Genomic DNA, 14,680 nt, shown 5'->3' with positions numbered 1-14,680 from the left:
ATTTTGAGTATGAACTAACTCTTTTGAAGCTAGGGGTAGTAATGAACCCTAATTTGTAGTGAACCCCCAAGTTGTTAATTTAAATTTATGCTATGTTGCTCTTGTTCAATTAAGCTATGTTTATTGCTAATTATTGCTTGAGATTGATCAACTTTAGTGAGATACAAGCTAATATTAATTCTGGAATGGTTGAAATTAGTGGATATGCTTAATTGATGTAAGTTAATAACTAAGTTGTTAATTAGTGAATATTATAGGAATATTGTATTGACCATTCAAACATATAAGATTAATGCTTGAATTGTGTTCTTAAAATTAGATTAGCATATGAATATATATGTGGATTTAATTGTGAGAACTTTAGCATGTGCATTTGAAAAGATGGCATGTACAATTGTTATAGAATCTTAGTTACAAGAGTAACTTTGCTACAGCATTGGAGTGAACTACAAATTAGGGGGAATTGGTATTCCTAGCTATTTCATCATTAATTTGACAAAGTGACTATTCCATGATTTAGTTTAATTTGCTCATTTTATTTTTCTAAAGTAGTTCGTAATTCTTAATTAATCACATTATATCAAATTATTTGCAACCCAAATTGTTTAGAGTTGAATTTTATAAAATTTAGCTTAACGTAATCCTTGTGGAGACGATTTAAACACTTATCAATACATTACTTGCTTGACGATTATGCTTGCGTATAAATTTTTTGGCGTCATTGCCAGGGATTTCTTAAAGTCATTTATTGTGAAATTAATTATCTTGCAATTTTGTTTAATTTTAATTTTTTCTAACTTGGGTGATTTTTGTGCAAATTCAGGTTCTCACAGTGTGTGAACGAGAATCAAGACCCTGAACTACTTCCCCTTGAACCAGAAATTGAACATACATTCATACGAAGGCGAAAAGTGCAAAAAGCCGAAAGGGAAGTAGTAGTGATGGAGCTGAGCAAGGAGCTCAATAGGGAGCCGCTCAAGGGGCAGCAAATCAAGTGGGAGCTGCTTAAGAAAGAGTAGCTCAAGGGGGAGTAGCTGCCAATAATGGGAAAAATGCAGTTATTGGGCCTAATGGCAAAGAGCATGCTATTAGGCAATACACTCTCCCCCTCTTCAACGAGATCAATCTGGGCATTGTGAGACTAGAAATTCAGGCTTCATAGTTTGAGTTGAAGCCAGTTATGTTCCAAATGCTTCAAAATGTGGGCCAGTTCAGTGGGATGCCAACAGAAGATCCTCACCTTCTTCTTCGCATGTTCATTGAAGTGGGTGATTCTTTCAAGCTGCCCAGAGTTACAGAGGATGCCTTGAGACTGAAGTTGTTTCCATACTCCTTGAGAGATAGAGTGAGGGCTTGGTTGAACTCTTTACCATCTGATTCTGTGACTACTTGGCAAGAGTTGGCTGAGCATTTTTTGATGAAGTAATTTCCTCCTAATAAGAATGTAAAGCTCTGTAATGAGATTACTTCATTTCAGCAACTTGATGAAGAATCTTTATATGAGGCATGTGAGTGGTTAAAGGAGTTGTTGCGAAAATGCCCTCATCATGGCATTCCTCATTGCATCCAGATGGAGACCTTGTACAATGGTTTAAATGCTCATACAAGAATGGTGGTTGACGCTTTGACAAATGGGGCTCTTCTAGCTAAGTCCTACAATGAGGCCTATGAAATCCTTGAGAGGATATCTAACAACAACTATCACTGGCCTACTACTAGAGCATCTATAGGGAGAAAGGTGGCAGGTATTCATGATGTAGATGCCCTCACTTCTTTGGCGGCCCAACCGTCCTCTATTTCGAATATGCTCATAACAATGAACATACGAAGAATCAGTCCATGGGGCAACCTATGGGGTCACAAGTGGGGCAAGTGGAGAACATTTCTTGTGTGTATTGTGGTGAGGGTCATACTTTTGACAACTATCCTTCCAATCCTGCAACTGTATGTTACATGGGGAATCAAAATAGGAGTGTTCCTTATTCTAATTCCTACAATCCATCATGGAGGAAACATCCCCAACTTTTCATGGAGTAATCAAGGGGTTGGCCCTAGCACTTCTTCTATACCTCCTAGACCCGCTTTCCCACCAGGCTATACTCCACAAGCACCACAAAGAAGGCCACAACAACAAGCAATGCAATCTAACTCTCTTGAGAAAATGTTAAAATAATATATAGTGAAGAATAAAGCCATGATTCAAAGCCAAGCAGCATCATTGAGGAACTTAGAAAATCAAGTTGGGTAACTAGCTAATGAGCTTAGAAATAGACCCCATGGTGCATTTCCAAGTGATACCGAGAATCCAAGAAATGTGTGCAAGGAGCATTGTAAAGCCATTGTTTTGAGAAGTGGAAAAGAGTTGGAGAACACCGAGCAAAATCTTGGCATGAGGGTTTTCCCTCTTCCATCAAAATAAATGAGGAAATTAAAAAAGAAGCTAAAATTTCTAGTGTACCGAAATCAGCCTCTGCCCAGAATCCTGCAGACTTGCCGCAACATAGTCGCCCAAACATCTCAGTTTCAAATCAACCACCTCCATTTCCTCAACGCTTTCAAAAGCAAAAGTTGGATTCTCAATTCAAGGAATTTCTAGATATGTTAAAACAACAGCATATCAACATCCCACTTGTGGAGGCACTGGCAAATGCCTAATTATGTGAAATTCATGAAAGATATTCTTACAAGGAAGAGAAGGTTGGGGGAGCTTGAAATCATGGCTCTAACCAAGGAGTGCGGTTCCTTTTTGCAAGAGAAGTTGCCACCAAAGTTGAAGGATCCTGGAAGTTTCACTACTCCATGTACTATTGGAGACACTTATTGTGGGATGACTTTATGTGATTTGGGTGCTAGCATTAATTTGATGTCAATGTTGTTTTCAAGCAATTGGGGATTGGAGAGGTCGGGCCTACTACACTTACTCTTCAACTTGCAGATAGATCTCTTGCTCATCCAGATGGGAAGATTAAATATGTGTTGGTGAGGGTTGATAAATTCATATTCCCTGCTGATTTTATTGTATTACACTATGAGGCGGATAGAGAGGTGCCTATTATTTTGGGGAGGCCATTTCTTGATAGGTGTGCAAAAGGGTGAGCTTACTATGAGGGTCCAAGATGAAAAGGTGACTTTTAATGTTCTTAAGACTATGAAGTTTCCTGATGAGGTTGAAGAACATTCAGCGGTTTCAGTGGTAGACTCTTTGGCATCAAAAGAGTTTGAGACTAGGAGCATTGATGATCCATTAGAAAGGTTGTTGTTGTTTGACTCTAGAAATGACGAAGATGAGGAAGAGTATTTAGCTTGGTTGGGGGAAAATTCTCAAAGGTTGAGAACAAGAGCCCGATTTGATTCATTGGAGTTGTCATCTAGGGAGTTCAAGGCTCCCAAGCCATCAATTGAAGATCCACCTAAGTTAGAGTTGAAATTTTTGCCATCACTTTTTTTATATGCCTATTTGGGTGAGTCTTCTTCATTGCATGTCATTGTTTCTGCTGAGTTAACAAAATAACAAGAAGACAAGTTGCTTGATGTTTTGAAGAAATTCAAGAAGGCTATTGGGTGGACCATTGCAAACATTAAGGGTATTAGTACCTCTCTATGCATGCACAAGATTTTATTGGAAGACAGTGAGAAAGGATCAATTGAGGGGCAAAGGAGACTAAATCCTATCATGAATGAAGTGGTGAAGAAGGAAATCATCAAATGGTTGCATGCTAGAATTATTTATCCTACATCTGACATTTCATGGGTGAGCCCTGTTTAGTGTGTGCCTAAGAAGGGTGGGATCACAGTGGTGAAGAACGAAGACAATGAAGAATTTGCATGGACTACAGGAAGCTGAACAGGGCCACTAGAAAGGATCATTTCTCTCTTCCTTTCATTGATTAGGTGTTAGACATACTTGCTGGGAGAGAGTACTATTGTTTCCTTGATGGGTACTCTGGTTACACTCAAATTGTAGTGGCTCCCAAAGATCAACACAAAACCACTTTCATTTGCCCCTATGGTACTTTTGCATTTCAGAGAATGCCTTTTGGTTTATGCAATGAATCCACAACATTTCACAGGTGCATGATGACTATTTTCAATGATATGGTGGAGCAATTCCTAGAGGTATTCATGGATGACTTCTCTGGTTTTGGTGATTCTTATGATGATTGTTTGAGTAATTTGGCTAAAGTTTTGGAAAGATGTGAAGAAATAAACCTTGTCCTTAACTGGGAAAAATGCCACTTTATGGTTAAGGAAGGCATTGTTTTGGGCCACAAAGTATCAAATCATGGTATTGATGTTGATAGAGCCAAAATTGAGGTTATTGAAAAGCTCCCACCTCCTACTTCAGTGAAGAATATTAGAAGCATTCCTGGCCATGCGGGTTCTATAGGCGGTTCATAAAAGATTTCTCCAAGATCTCTAAGCCTCTTTGCAACTTATTAGAAAAGCACACATCTTTCCACTTTCATGAAGCATGTTTGAAAGCCTTTGAAGATTTGAAAAGTAGATTGGTTTCATCACATATTATTGTGGCTCCAGATTGGGACTTGCCTTTTAAATTGATGTGTGATGCAAGTGATTTTACTGTGGGAGTGGGGATGGGGTAGCGAAGAAACAATATTTTTCACTCCGTTTACTATGCCAATCGTACTTTTACAGGTGCTCAACTCAACTATACAGTGACAAAAAAAGAACTCTTGGCTATTGTCTTTGCTATTGACAAGTTTCGATCTTATTTGGTGGGCACCAAGGTGATAGTATATACAGATCATTCCGCTATCAAATACTTGATTGAAAAGAAGGATGCTAAGCATCGGTTGATTAGATGGGTACTTTTGCTCCAAGAGTTTGATGTGGAAATTCAACATAGAAAAGGAGTGGAGAACCAAGCAGTGGATCATTTGTCAAGAATGGAAGGTGATGCAGAATCAAGTTCTTTAGTTCCCATCAAGGAGACATTCCCGGATGAGAAATTATTTGGGGTGAATCACTCTCAAGTTGTTCCTTGGTTTTCAGATTTTGCTAATTACTTGGTTAGTGGATTGTTGCCTCCAGATTTGACAATCCAACCAAAGAAGATGTTTTTGCATGATGTGAAGCACTATTTTTGGGAGGAGCCATACTTGTTCAAACAATTTGCCGACCAAATGATTAGAAGATGTGTCCTCGAGCAAGAGATGGAGGATATCCTACACCATTGCCACTCTTCACCTCATGGAGGGAATTTTGGGGGAACTTGCACTGCATCTAAGGTACTTCAATGTGGTTTCTTTTGGCCTTCCTTATTCAAAGATGCTCATGCTTTTGTGTTGAGGTGTGATCGATGCCAAAGGGTTGGTAATATTTCTAGAAGAAATGAGATGCCCTTAACTAATATTCTTGAAGTTGAATTGGTTGAGGTGTGGGGTATAGATTTTATGGGCTAATTTCATCCATCTTATGGAAATTTGTATATCTTGGAAGTTGTGGATTACGTTTCAAAATGGATGGAAGCAATTGCCTCTCCTACTAATGATTCTAAAGTTTTCACAAGGTTCTTACAAAAGAATGTTTTTACTTGTTTCGGCACCCCAGGGGCAATCATTAGCGATGAATGCACTCATTTTGTGAATAAGTTACAAGCAAGTTTGTTGGCTAATTATGACATGAGCCACAAAGTATCGACTGCATACCATCCCAAAACTAATGGGCAGGCTGATTTGTAACGACCCAAAATTGCTAATAAGGCTTAAGGGCCTTGATTAGCGTGTTGGGAGGGCATAATTGGTATATGTGTGATTTAATGGTTTAATGCATGATTTTGTGGCATGCATGATTAATATGATTATATGACTATGTGACATGCATGTTTGTGAATATTAGATGTGCATGTGGGCCATTTATAGCTCATAAGGGCATATTTGTAATTCTTGGCCCGTTGAGGGCATAAATGTTGTTATGTGTGATAAATTGTTGAGTCCACATTATCATGTGGATATATTTGCAGCGTATGGCTCAAGACGGTCCTAGTGAGCGGATTAGCGAAATAGTCACAGCGGGGATTAATACCCAGCTCAGGGGAGAGCCTAGTGGTATTTATGGGAATTTAGAGGATATTTTGGGATTTATTAGATATTGAATGAATAAACGGTAATTAATTGGATGACGGGATTAATTGGTAAATATTAGGAACATTTGAGGAATTAGCGGGAACTAAGGGTAATGACCATTTTACCCTTAGAGTAATTAAAAGGCTAAGTATTATATGGGAGGGAAAATAGTCTTTTGGGGGATTTAATGATATACTCCCTTTGATTCTAGACTTAGCCAAAAGAAACACTGAAAGCATTCAGCTCACCCTCATCTCTCTCTCTCTCTCTCACTCACGTTTCTCCCTCACTCTCTCTAGAAAGAACTTAAGCAATTTGGAGAGTTGAAGGAGCTTAGGCTGGGGAAATTGAGCTGGAGGTTGAAGGAATGCACAGGAGGAAAATCTAAGGGAAAACAAGCTGATTTCGGGCTGGGTTAGGCTGAGGAATTAAGTTGAATTTGTGCAAGGATACTGCTGGGAAACTGGGCTACAGTTGGAGGTAAGAACTCTAGTTTTAATCTTTGAATTCTGCTGGGTTTGTGTTAAGAGTTTTGGTTGGCATGGGTGTGAGTTTGGTGATTAGTTTTGAGTGTTATGATCAGTTGGTTTAGGTCCTTTAGTGATGAATTCTGACTGATGAATTGGGATAGTGATTCTTGGTATAATTACTAAGGTTTTGGTGTCTAAAATGTGTGATTTAATATTGAATTCGTAGCTAGTTTGATGTTGAATTGGGGAGATTTGTTTAGGTAAAATTCTGGGTTAAGGTCTTGAGGTTCTTGGATGGAAGAAGCATGTGAAAACCCATAATTTATGGGTTCGAAGTGGGCGCGCCGTGACCCAGCCCTAAGGCACCACAACGCGTGTGACCTTTTTGGCATGGACTGCTCTCTGACTTGGGGGTGCATCGCGTCTCACTAGGCCAAGTCGTGACCCGCCTCCCCCTTTGGCTTGGATACTTGCTCTCTGACTTGGGGGCAAGTCGCGACCCACTAAGCCAAGTCATGACCCGCCAGAGGATTTTAGCCTTAGAATTGTTTCTAGAATTGGTAAGGCTTGGGGTTTCAAACCTAGGCGCTTGGGACAAATTATACTACCCGGTTTAGTAGAAATTGAGGTTCCGGAGGGTAGTTTATGTTTCCTAAGTATTTGTTTTCATTTTCTCCGTTCAGAATTAAAGGTAAGAAAATTGCCAGTGAGTCTTGCTTTTTTACTCGCGCTTGAAGCTATTTCCAAGAAAGCTCAAGTCAAGATGGTCGGACCCATTTTTTGTGGTTAAGTTGTATCCCTAAGGAGCGGTGGAATTGCGTGAAGAAGGCTCCAGAAGAGAATTCAAGGTTAATGGCCAAAGACTCAATCACTATTGAGGAGGTGAGGTTGAGTGAAACAAGTGATCAATCTCTTTGAAGGATCCTTGAAGAAGATGTAACAACTTGGGTTGCTATGGAGTTAGGAGATTTAATTGTGAAGCAGCCCAAGAAAATATATATAAATATAAAAAAAAAGACGAAAATATATATATAAATTTATATAGTGAATCAAATTTTTTTTTAGATTATGGTTTTTTATGGTATAATGTGCTTGTGGTTGCAGGGGAAATGGAATCAAATGGGTTGCGGAGTTAGTTCATTTGTTGTAGCAAAGTTGGGTGATGTTGTAGCAATTTTTTAGGAGAAAGATGGGTTTTTATTCTGGGGCATTTTTGTTGTAGCAAAGTCAATATGATGCTACAACATCATTTCGGAGCAAGCTCTCTGACTTAGTTTTGTTGCAAAAAAGTTTTAATAATGCTACAACATCATTTTTGGCCAAAGCTCTCTAACTTACTTTTGCTGCAGCAAAGTTCGTGTAATGCTACAACAAAGTTTCAATGGACAAGGAAAGCTCTCTGACTTAACTTTGCTGCAGTAAAGTTGGTACAATGCTTCAACAAAATTGTTAAAATCCAAAGAAGAGTGATTTGGGCCTAAATCTTCCAATCTCCGCCCTAACCTCTTTTGAAACCCTAATCCTATCATCATCTTCTCAAACTTTTCTCACCCAGCCGCCCCACCATATCACCTCCACCTAGCACCACCCGAAGCTCCACCTCCGCCTCCCACCCAACCCCACGACACTACCACTACCCAGCAGCTCATCTTCGACCACCACGCACCCAACCCGAAGCCACCCGTCTCAGCCCATGACCTCATCTCCCTTGCACCATAAACCAACATGAACATGATCCACCACCTCCACCTTGCACAATCCAGCCCACGGCGCCGCGAAGCCCCAAGCTCCGACCACCACAAACCCAGCCTAAAGCCACCCATCTCAGCCCACGACCACCTCTGCCTTGCACCATGACTTGAACCTGCCCCACCATCTCTCCTCCACCTTGCACCACCTCCACCTCTGCCTCCCACCCAACCCCACGACACCACCACAACCCGGTGCCTCATCTACAACCACCACGCACCCAGTCCAAAGCCACCCATCTCAGCCCACGACCACCTCTACCTTGCACCACAAACCCACTTGAACCCGACCCATTGTGTCCAACTTGCACAATCCAGCCCATGGCTCCCTGAAGCCCCAAGCTCCAACCACCACACACCCAGCCCGAAGCCACTCATCCCAGCCCACGGCCACCTTCGACTTACACCACGACCCAAAGTCACGCCTCCCCCACAACTTGAACCCGTGAACCCAGCCAAGGCCCACCAAACTTTGACCCACAAGCACCATGACCCCATACCCACGGCACCACCCGAGCCCGCCTAAGCTAAACCCAAAATCCCATTCGACATCTATCTCACCCTCGACTCTCATTGCCTATTCAAGATCAAGATTTCAGCAACAAGTTCCATCTCTTGCTCACGTCAGCTCATTGTTTTGTTCTTCCTTGGGTTTTCAAGAAATTTTTACAACAAAGGGAAACCTCAAGTGTCTTAAGTTCTTTCAACGTACCTCATTGATTTGGTTTTGTTACCTTTGGCATTGAAATACATTTTGGCTGCTGGATTTATTGTTGAGCATGATGCCTAGAATAAAGAAAATAGCATAGAAAAAGAAAAAGACAATGGCCAAGGAATAACCTGTTGTTGAAAAGATCATATCCTCGAGGGCTGTCGAAAAATTCATAAACGTTGTTTAATAAGACATTTTGTTTGAGAGAGCATTCCCGAATGTTGGCAATCCTAATTATGTGATTGAAAATCAAAGGTGTCATGCGTTCTGTAAGCAATCTTATGATGTTATTGTTCCTTTTGTGAAATAATTCTATGCTAACTTTGTGTCATCGATATTAAGACAAGTCATGGTACGGGGCAAGCAAGTTAGTTTTTCGTCTCAATACATCAATGTTGTTTTTGGGTTTCCCAATATCGATGATGTCGAGCATGGAGACATTGTCCCTCAACAAACTAACGAATAACTTGCCACTATGTTAGCAGAAGTGATTCTAGATCATACGAAATGGATTTTTTCAGAAAAATATAAAACCCACACTATCCACCGCACTACTTTAACGAATTTTCCTCGAGTTTGGAACCATTTTATTAAAACCAACATGTTGTCAACCACTCATGACACTACAATTAGCAAAGATTGACCCATACTGCTTTTTAGCATTTTGACTGGCCTATCCATTAATGTGGGGGAGCTAACTTCAGAGGAGATTGTGGCTTTTGGTGATGTAAAGAATAAGGGGCTATTATTTTTTTCATTGATCACTGTGTTGTGCCTCAAAGTGGGTGTACCCCTAACTCAGGATGATGAAAGGCGTCCCTCTCCAAATTACATTGATGAACAAGCAATTAAAATGATTACCAAACTCGTTTCCACTTAGAGAGAGCGAGCCTCCACCTCTGCTCCCCCTCCATCATCTGACCATGACTCTGCTGCCCCTCCAGACCCAACCTTCATTGAGCTTTATGCCACTCAGCAGCGCATGCTCAATATGATGCATCACACAGAGGTCCAGCAACATGCTTATTGGGGATATGTGCACTAGGGATACAATGTCTTGTGTCACTCTTTACAGCCCATTGATCCTTTCCTAGAGTTTCCCGAGACCATTATGGACCGGTGGCATGCACTTGAGCCTTCCACTGCTAGTGCCTCTTCGGAGGAGGAGGAGGAGGAGGATAACGCGTAGAGGGAGTTTCTATATTTTCCAGCCTTACTATCTATTTCGTGTTCTATTTTGTATTGTGTTTTTTGTTTTTTTTTTCTATTTGTTTTTGTGCACTGGTGACAATTCTCTCTCTTAAGTTTAGGGGGGTTTGTTTTCAATTGCTATTGTGTTGTCTTAATTTCTTTTATTTTCTTTAAGTCTTAGGTGTTGTTTAGGTATGTTTTGTTTGAGTCTTGAGTCTAGGTTGTAATGGAATCAATTCTTATATTGGTTGTTCTTAAGTGTGGGGTGGCTCAATGATAAAATGTCAGAAAAACAAAATTGCAATATTTGTTAACTCTTGTGTATTAGTGAGTGTTTAGTACTTAAAGTTTTTTGTGCTAATTCAACCATAGTGAGAGTGTGTCCCAAATGGGTGTGCATAGTTTGACCATGAAACCCTACACCCTAGAATAAACTAAGTATTCGTGAAGGTTTAAGTTTTTAGAATTGACTTGGTAATACCCTTGAGGCGATATCCTTGGAGGCTTAGTGATTTAGAGATAATTTAGACAATTTTCTTGGACTGTTTGAGTTTTTCATGCCTACCTTGTAATTTTTATCACTAGTGACCCAAGTTTAAGCTTATTGGCCTATTTTTTTTCATGTATCCTTAACTTGATAGCCAATCTCTTTTTGAATATTCCATTTTTATTTCTCAGCAAACTTTAGGCTTAGTTTGTCTTGGATATTATTTGAGATAAGTTTGGGTGGGAAGTGATGAAAGAGTATTTTGGTTCTTGAGGTGCTCATAATATTTATACACTTATATGCTCAAATTTGTTAATTGTATTTATGTTTTTGTTATCTTCAATGTTTTTATTTTAAGCATTTTATCTTCAATTAACTAAGTTGCCTTGTTTTAATTTTATTAAAAAAAACTAAAAAAAAAAGAGAGAGAGAAAAAGAAAAAAAGAAAGATATGTTTATATAGTTAATTGTAAATAAATAAGTTGTATGTAGTTGCATTGTAGCTATATTTGAGCATATAAGTGTATTATTCATAGAAAAAAGGGAAGTAAGCACTTATGAGTGAGTTGGGGGGATTGAGTTTACTTGTAATAGGTAGAGGATAATGAATTTATTAGGTCCAAGGCAAGCTAGGTTTTAACGTTTTGGCCTAAAAAATCCATCTTAATTCATACCTTTAGCCTAGCCTACATTACAATCATGTAAAGACCTATTGATCTAAATCACGTTGCCAACTACCTTCGTGGAGAGAGGTTCTTGAGTTCAAATGAATTAAACCTTAGGATTGTTGCTTCGTTTAATCTAGGGAAGATGGGTTGATTGGGAAGAACTATTTGTGCACAATTTGGGAACACATTGAAAACTTTGTTGGATTAGCATCTTAATATATGAGGAACTTGGCTTGCATATACACTTGACTTATCATTTGAATCATTGATTTGAGAGTTCTATCCCCACTTTGATATGACCATTTCCAAATTGATTCCAATCTTTCTGATTTGTTTTGTGTCGTTGTGATGTCGGTTGTGTCTCTTGTAGTTGCGTGGTATGTTTGTGTCTTTTTAATTTATGGAGTTGTGTGTTTGTTGGGTAGTAGAGTAATCACTCGAGGACAAGCAATGGCTTAAGTTTGGGGGTGTGATAACTCTATATTTTAGAGTTATTAATTGAGCTTTTGAACTTAAAAATCTTAGTGAAATAGAGTGTTTGTGTTCTTAGTGTATAACTTTAGTCAATTTGTCTTTTAATTTTGTTGGTGAATTTTATTTTAATCAATGATGAATGTTGTTGGAAAATAATTAGATCAAGAACTAAAAACATGTGATGTTTATTTTGAAGGCCAAAAATAAAGGATGTTTGGAAACTTTGGTGGAAAATGTGCAAAGAAAGCATCTTGGAGTTGAAATCGTGAAACTTTGTTGTAACATCATTTGAACTTTGTTGCAGCAAAGTGTGCGTAGTCAGCAACTTAAGTCATGCACGCTTGGCAACTCATTAACGCAGCATCTGTCCAAGCACCATTGAAGACCATTTTTTGCAACTTTTGAAGGAAAAACACCATGGAGAAAGAGGAAAATGTGGGAGAAGAGAAGAGGAGGAGAACTCTCTATCATTTGGGGCTAGATTTTCTTAATATTTTTCCTATTTTAAATTTTCATTTCTTTTCTCTTCTTGAACTCATGGAAACAAGGGTGTTGAATGTTTATGGTTATTTGTATATTTTGAGTATGAACTAACTCTTTTGAAGCTAGTGATAGTAATGAACCCTAATTTGTAGTGAACCCCATGTTGTTAATTTAAATTTATGCTATGTTGCTCTTGTTCAATTAAGCTATGTTTATTGCTAATTCTTGCTTGAGATTTATCAACTTTAGTGACACACAAGCTAATATTAATTCCGGAAGGGTTGAAATTAGTGAATATGCTTAATTGATGTATGTTAATAACTATGTTGTTAATTAGTGAATATTGTATTCACCATGCAAACATATAAGATTAATGCTTGAAATTGAATTAGCATAGGAATGTGTGGATTTAATTGTGAGAACTTTAGCATGTGCATTTGAAAAGATGGCATATACAGTTGTTATAGAATCTTCGTTACAAGAGTAACTTTGCTGTGAACTTTGCTGCAGCATTAGAGGTGAACTACAAATTAGGGAGAATTGATATTCCTAGCTATTTCATCATTAATTTGACAAAGTGATTATTCCTTGATTTAGTTTAATTTTCTCATTTTATTTTTCTAAAGTAGTTCGTAATTCTTAATTAATCACATCATATCAAATTGTTTACAACCCAAATTGTTTAGAGTTGGACTTTATAATATTTAGCTTAAAGCAATCCTTGTGGAGATGATTTAAATACTTACCAATATATTACATGCTTGACGATTATGTATGCTTGCATATAAAAAGAGAAAAAGAAAAAAGAAAAATTGCAATAAACTCTTTTAGCCATTTTTTCTAGCAATGTAATTGCAGTGAAGACAGTCTTAGCCAATGTAGTACCATCACCAGAAGCAGCAAGAATAGTTTTTGTAGGCCCATTCAAACCATTATAAAAAATTTGTACTTGCATCCAATTATTGGTAACCATGTTGAGGGCAACGACATAATAAATCCTTAAAGTGCACCCTAAATTCATAAAAGGATTCAAAATCAAACTATGAAAATTGACCAATCTCATTGTGCAATTGATTTTGGAGGAAAGAAGTTCACCAAAAATTTACTATCCATATCCTCCCAAGTAGTTATGGAATTGATTGTAGTGATTGTGACCAACTCCTTGCTCTATCACTAAGTGAAATTGGGCACAAACACAATCTAAAGACATCATTAGTAGTGCCATTCATCTTCGCAGTAGCATAAACCTATAGAATTATGGAAAAATGAATATTAGGATTCTTTGTGGCCAATCCACCAAATTTATTCTATTGTACCATATTCATTAATGTCGACTTCAACTTAAAAATTTTAGCAGCAATTCCAGTGAAGTTCTTATTAACAACGAGCATATGATAACTTCATATTATTCATCGTTGTGGTGAATTTTCTTGGTCCATTGCTCTTATTATTGTTGTTCTACACATCTAGAAATTCGTTGCTTCTTCTTGCTCTTAACTCTTTAAGTGTACTCTATTTCTGAATTAAAATGTTCGAAAGGATCCAAACTCCTAATTTTTTGCATGTATTGCACAAAACAATTATTAAACACAGAGACAAAATAAATTTAAAATTAAGACCAATTGGTAACAATATTAGTAAAATTAAAATTATTCAATTCTAGCAATATGTCTGCTGACGCGGGTTTTTGCCAACAGTGAACTAAGAAGTTCAAAAACGAGGAATTAGGCTCTATCTAAACCGTAAGTAAAAACACTCGAAAGTTTACGTGGTGTAGTGATTAAAATTCACTTTGCCCACGAGTCTATATTATTTCTTTATGATATGTGAGAAAATTATTTATGACAATTTTAGCAGAGCTTTGGCATACAAAAGTTCGGTCACTTTTTCAGCTCACCCCTCTCTATTTATATGGGTTCAATAGACAAATTTCAGTGACCGTTTACATCTGAGTAACATACAAGTTTGTATAACTCCCCAAACATACACATAAATGTAATAAAGACATTATCTACCTGATATAACATGTTTATCAGACATGGGTTACAACATTTGCAACATGCTATTTATTTGTGTAACGTCTCCGAGTCCTTAGGAATTCAAGCCTGTGAATTCCAAGCGTTTACAGCGAGCTGCAAGCATTCCTCGAGCATCCTAAACACTAAGATGTTCGAGATGTGACTTAGGCGATCTATGGATGTTGCTAAGAGACCTCCATGATATCTGGTTGACTTATACATGCAGTTTTTTTGATGTCTAATCTCAGCTGGGCTTTACTCGAGCTACGAACCTTAGAACTTATACAACGTTCTAAGGACTCAATAACCTTCATTAAATGGTTGTCAGTTGTACTGCGAACAA

At 38.2% G+C, this 14,680-nt stretch overlaps 2 non-coding genes across 2 annotated transcripts; one reads left to right on the top strand and one right to left on the bottom strand.

Moving 5' to 3' along the window:
- Window positions 1-1,447: 1,447 nt before the first annotated feature.
- LOC133820433 (small nucleolar RNA R71) lies at window positions 1,448-1,554 on the bottom strand. Its single transcript, XR_009886843.1, has one exon. It is a non-coding gene; the product is annotated as a small nucleolar RNA R71 (small nucleolar RNA).
- An 11,731-nt stretch (window positions 1,555-13,285) lies between these two features.
- On the top strand, window positions 13,286-13,389 carry LOC133820302 (small nucleolar RNA R71). The gene has a single exon (XR_009886720.1). It is a non-coding gene; the product is annotated as a small nucleolar RNA R71 (small nucleolar RNA).
- Window positions 13,390-14,680: the final 1,291 nt, after the last annotated feature.

This window comes from Humulus lupulus, chromosome 2 (assembly GCF_963169125.1).
Source record: "Humulus lupulus chromosome 2, drHumLupu1.1, whole genome shotgun sequence".
Classification (NCBI taxonomy): domain Eukaryota; kingdom Viridiplantae; phylum Streptophyta; class Magnoliopsida; order Rosales; family Cannabaceae; genus Humulus; species Humulus lupulus.
This window is presented reverse-complemented; position numbering and strand designations above follow the sequence as displayed.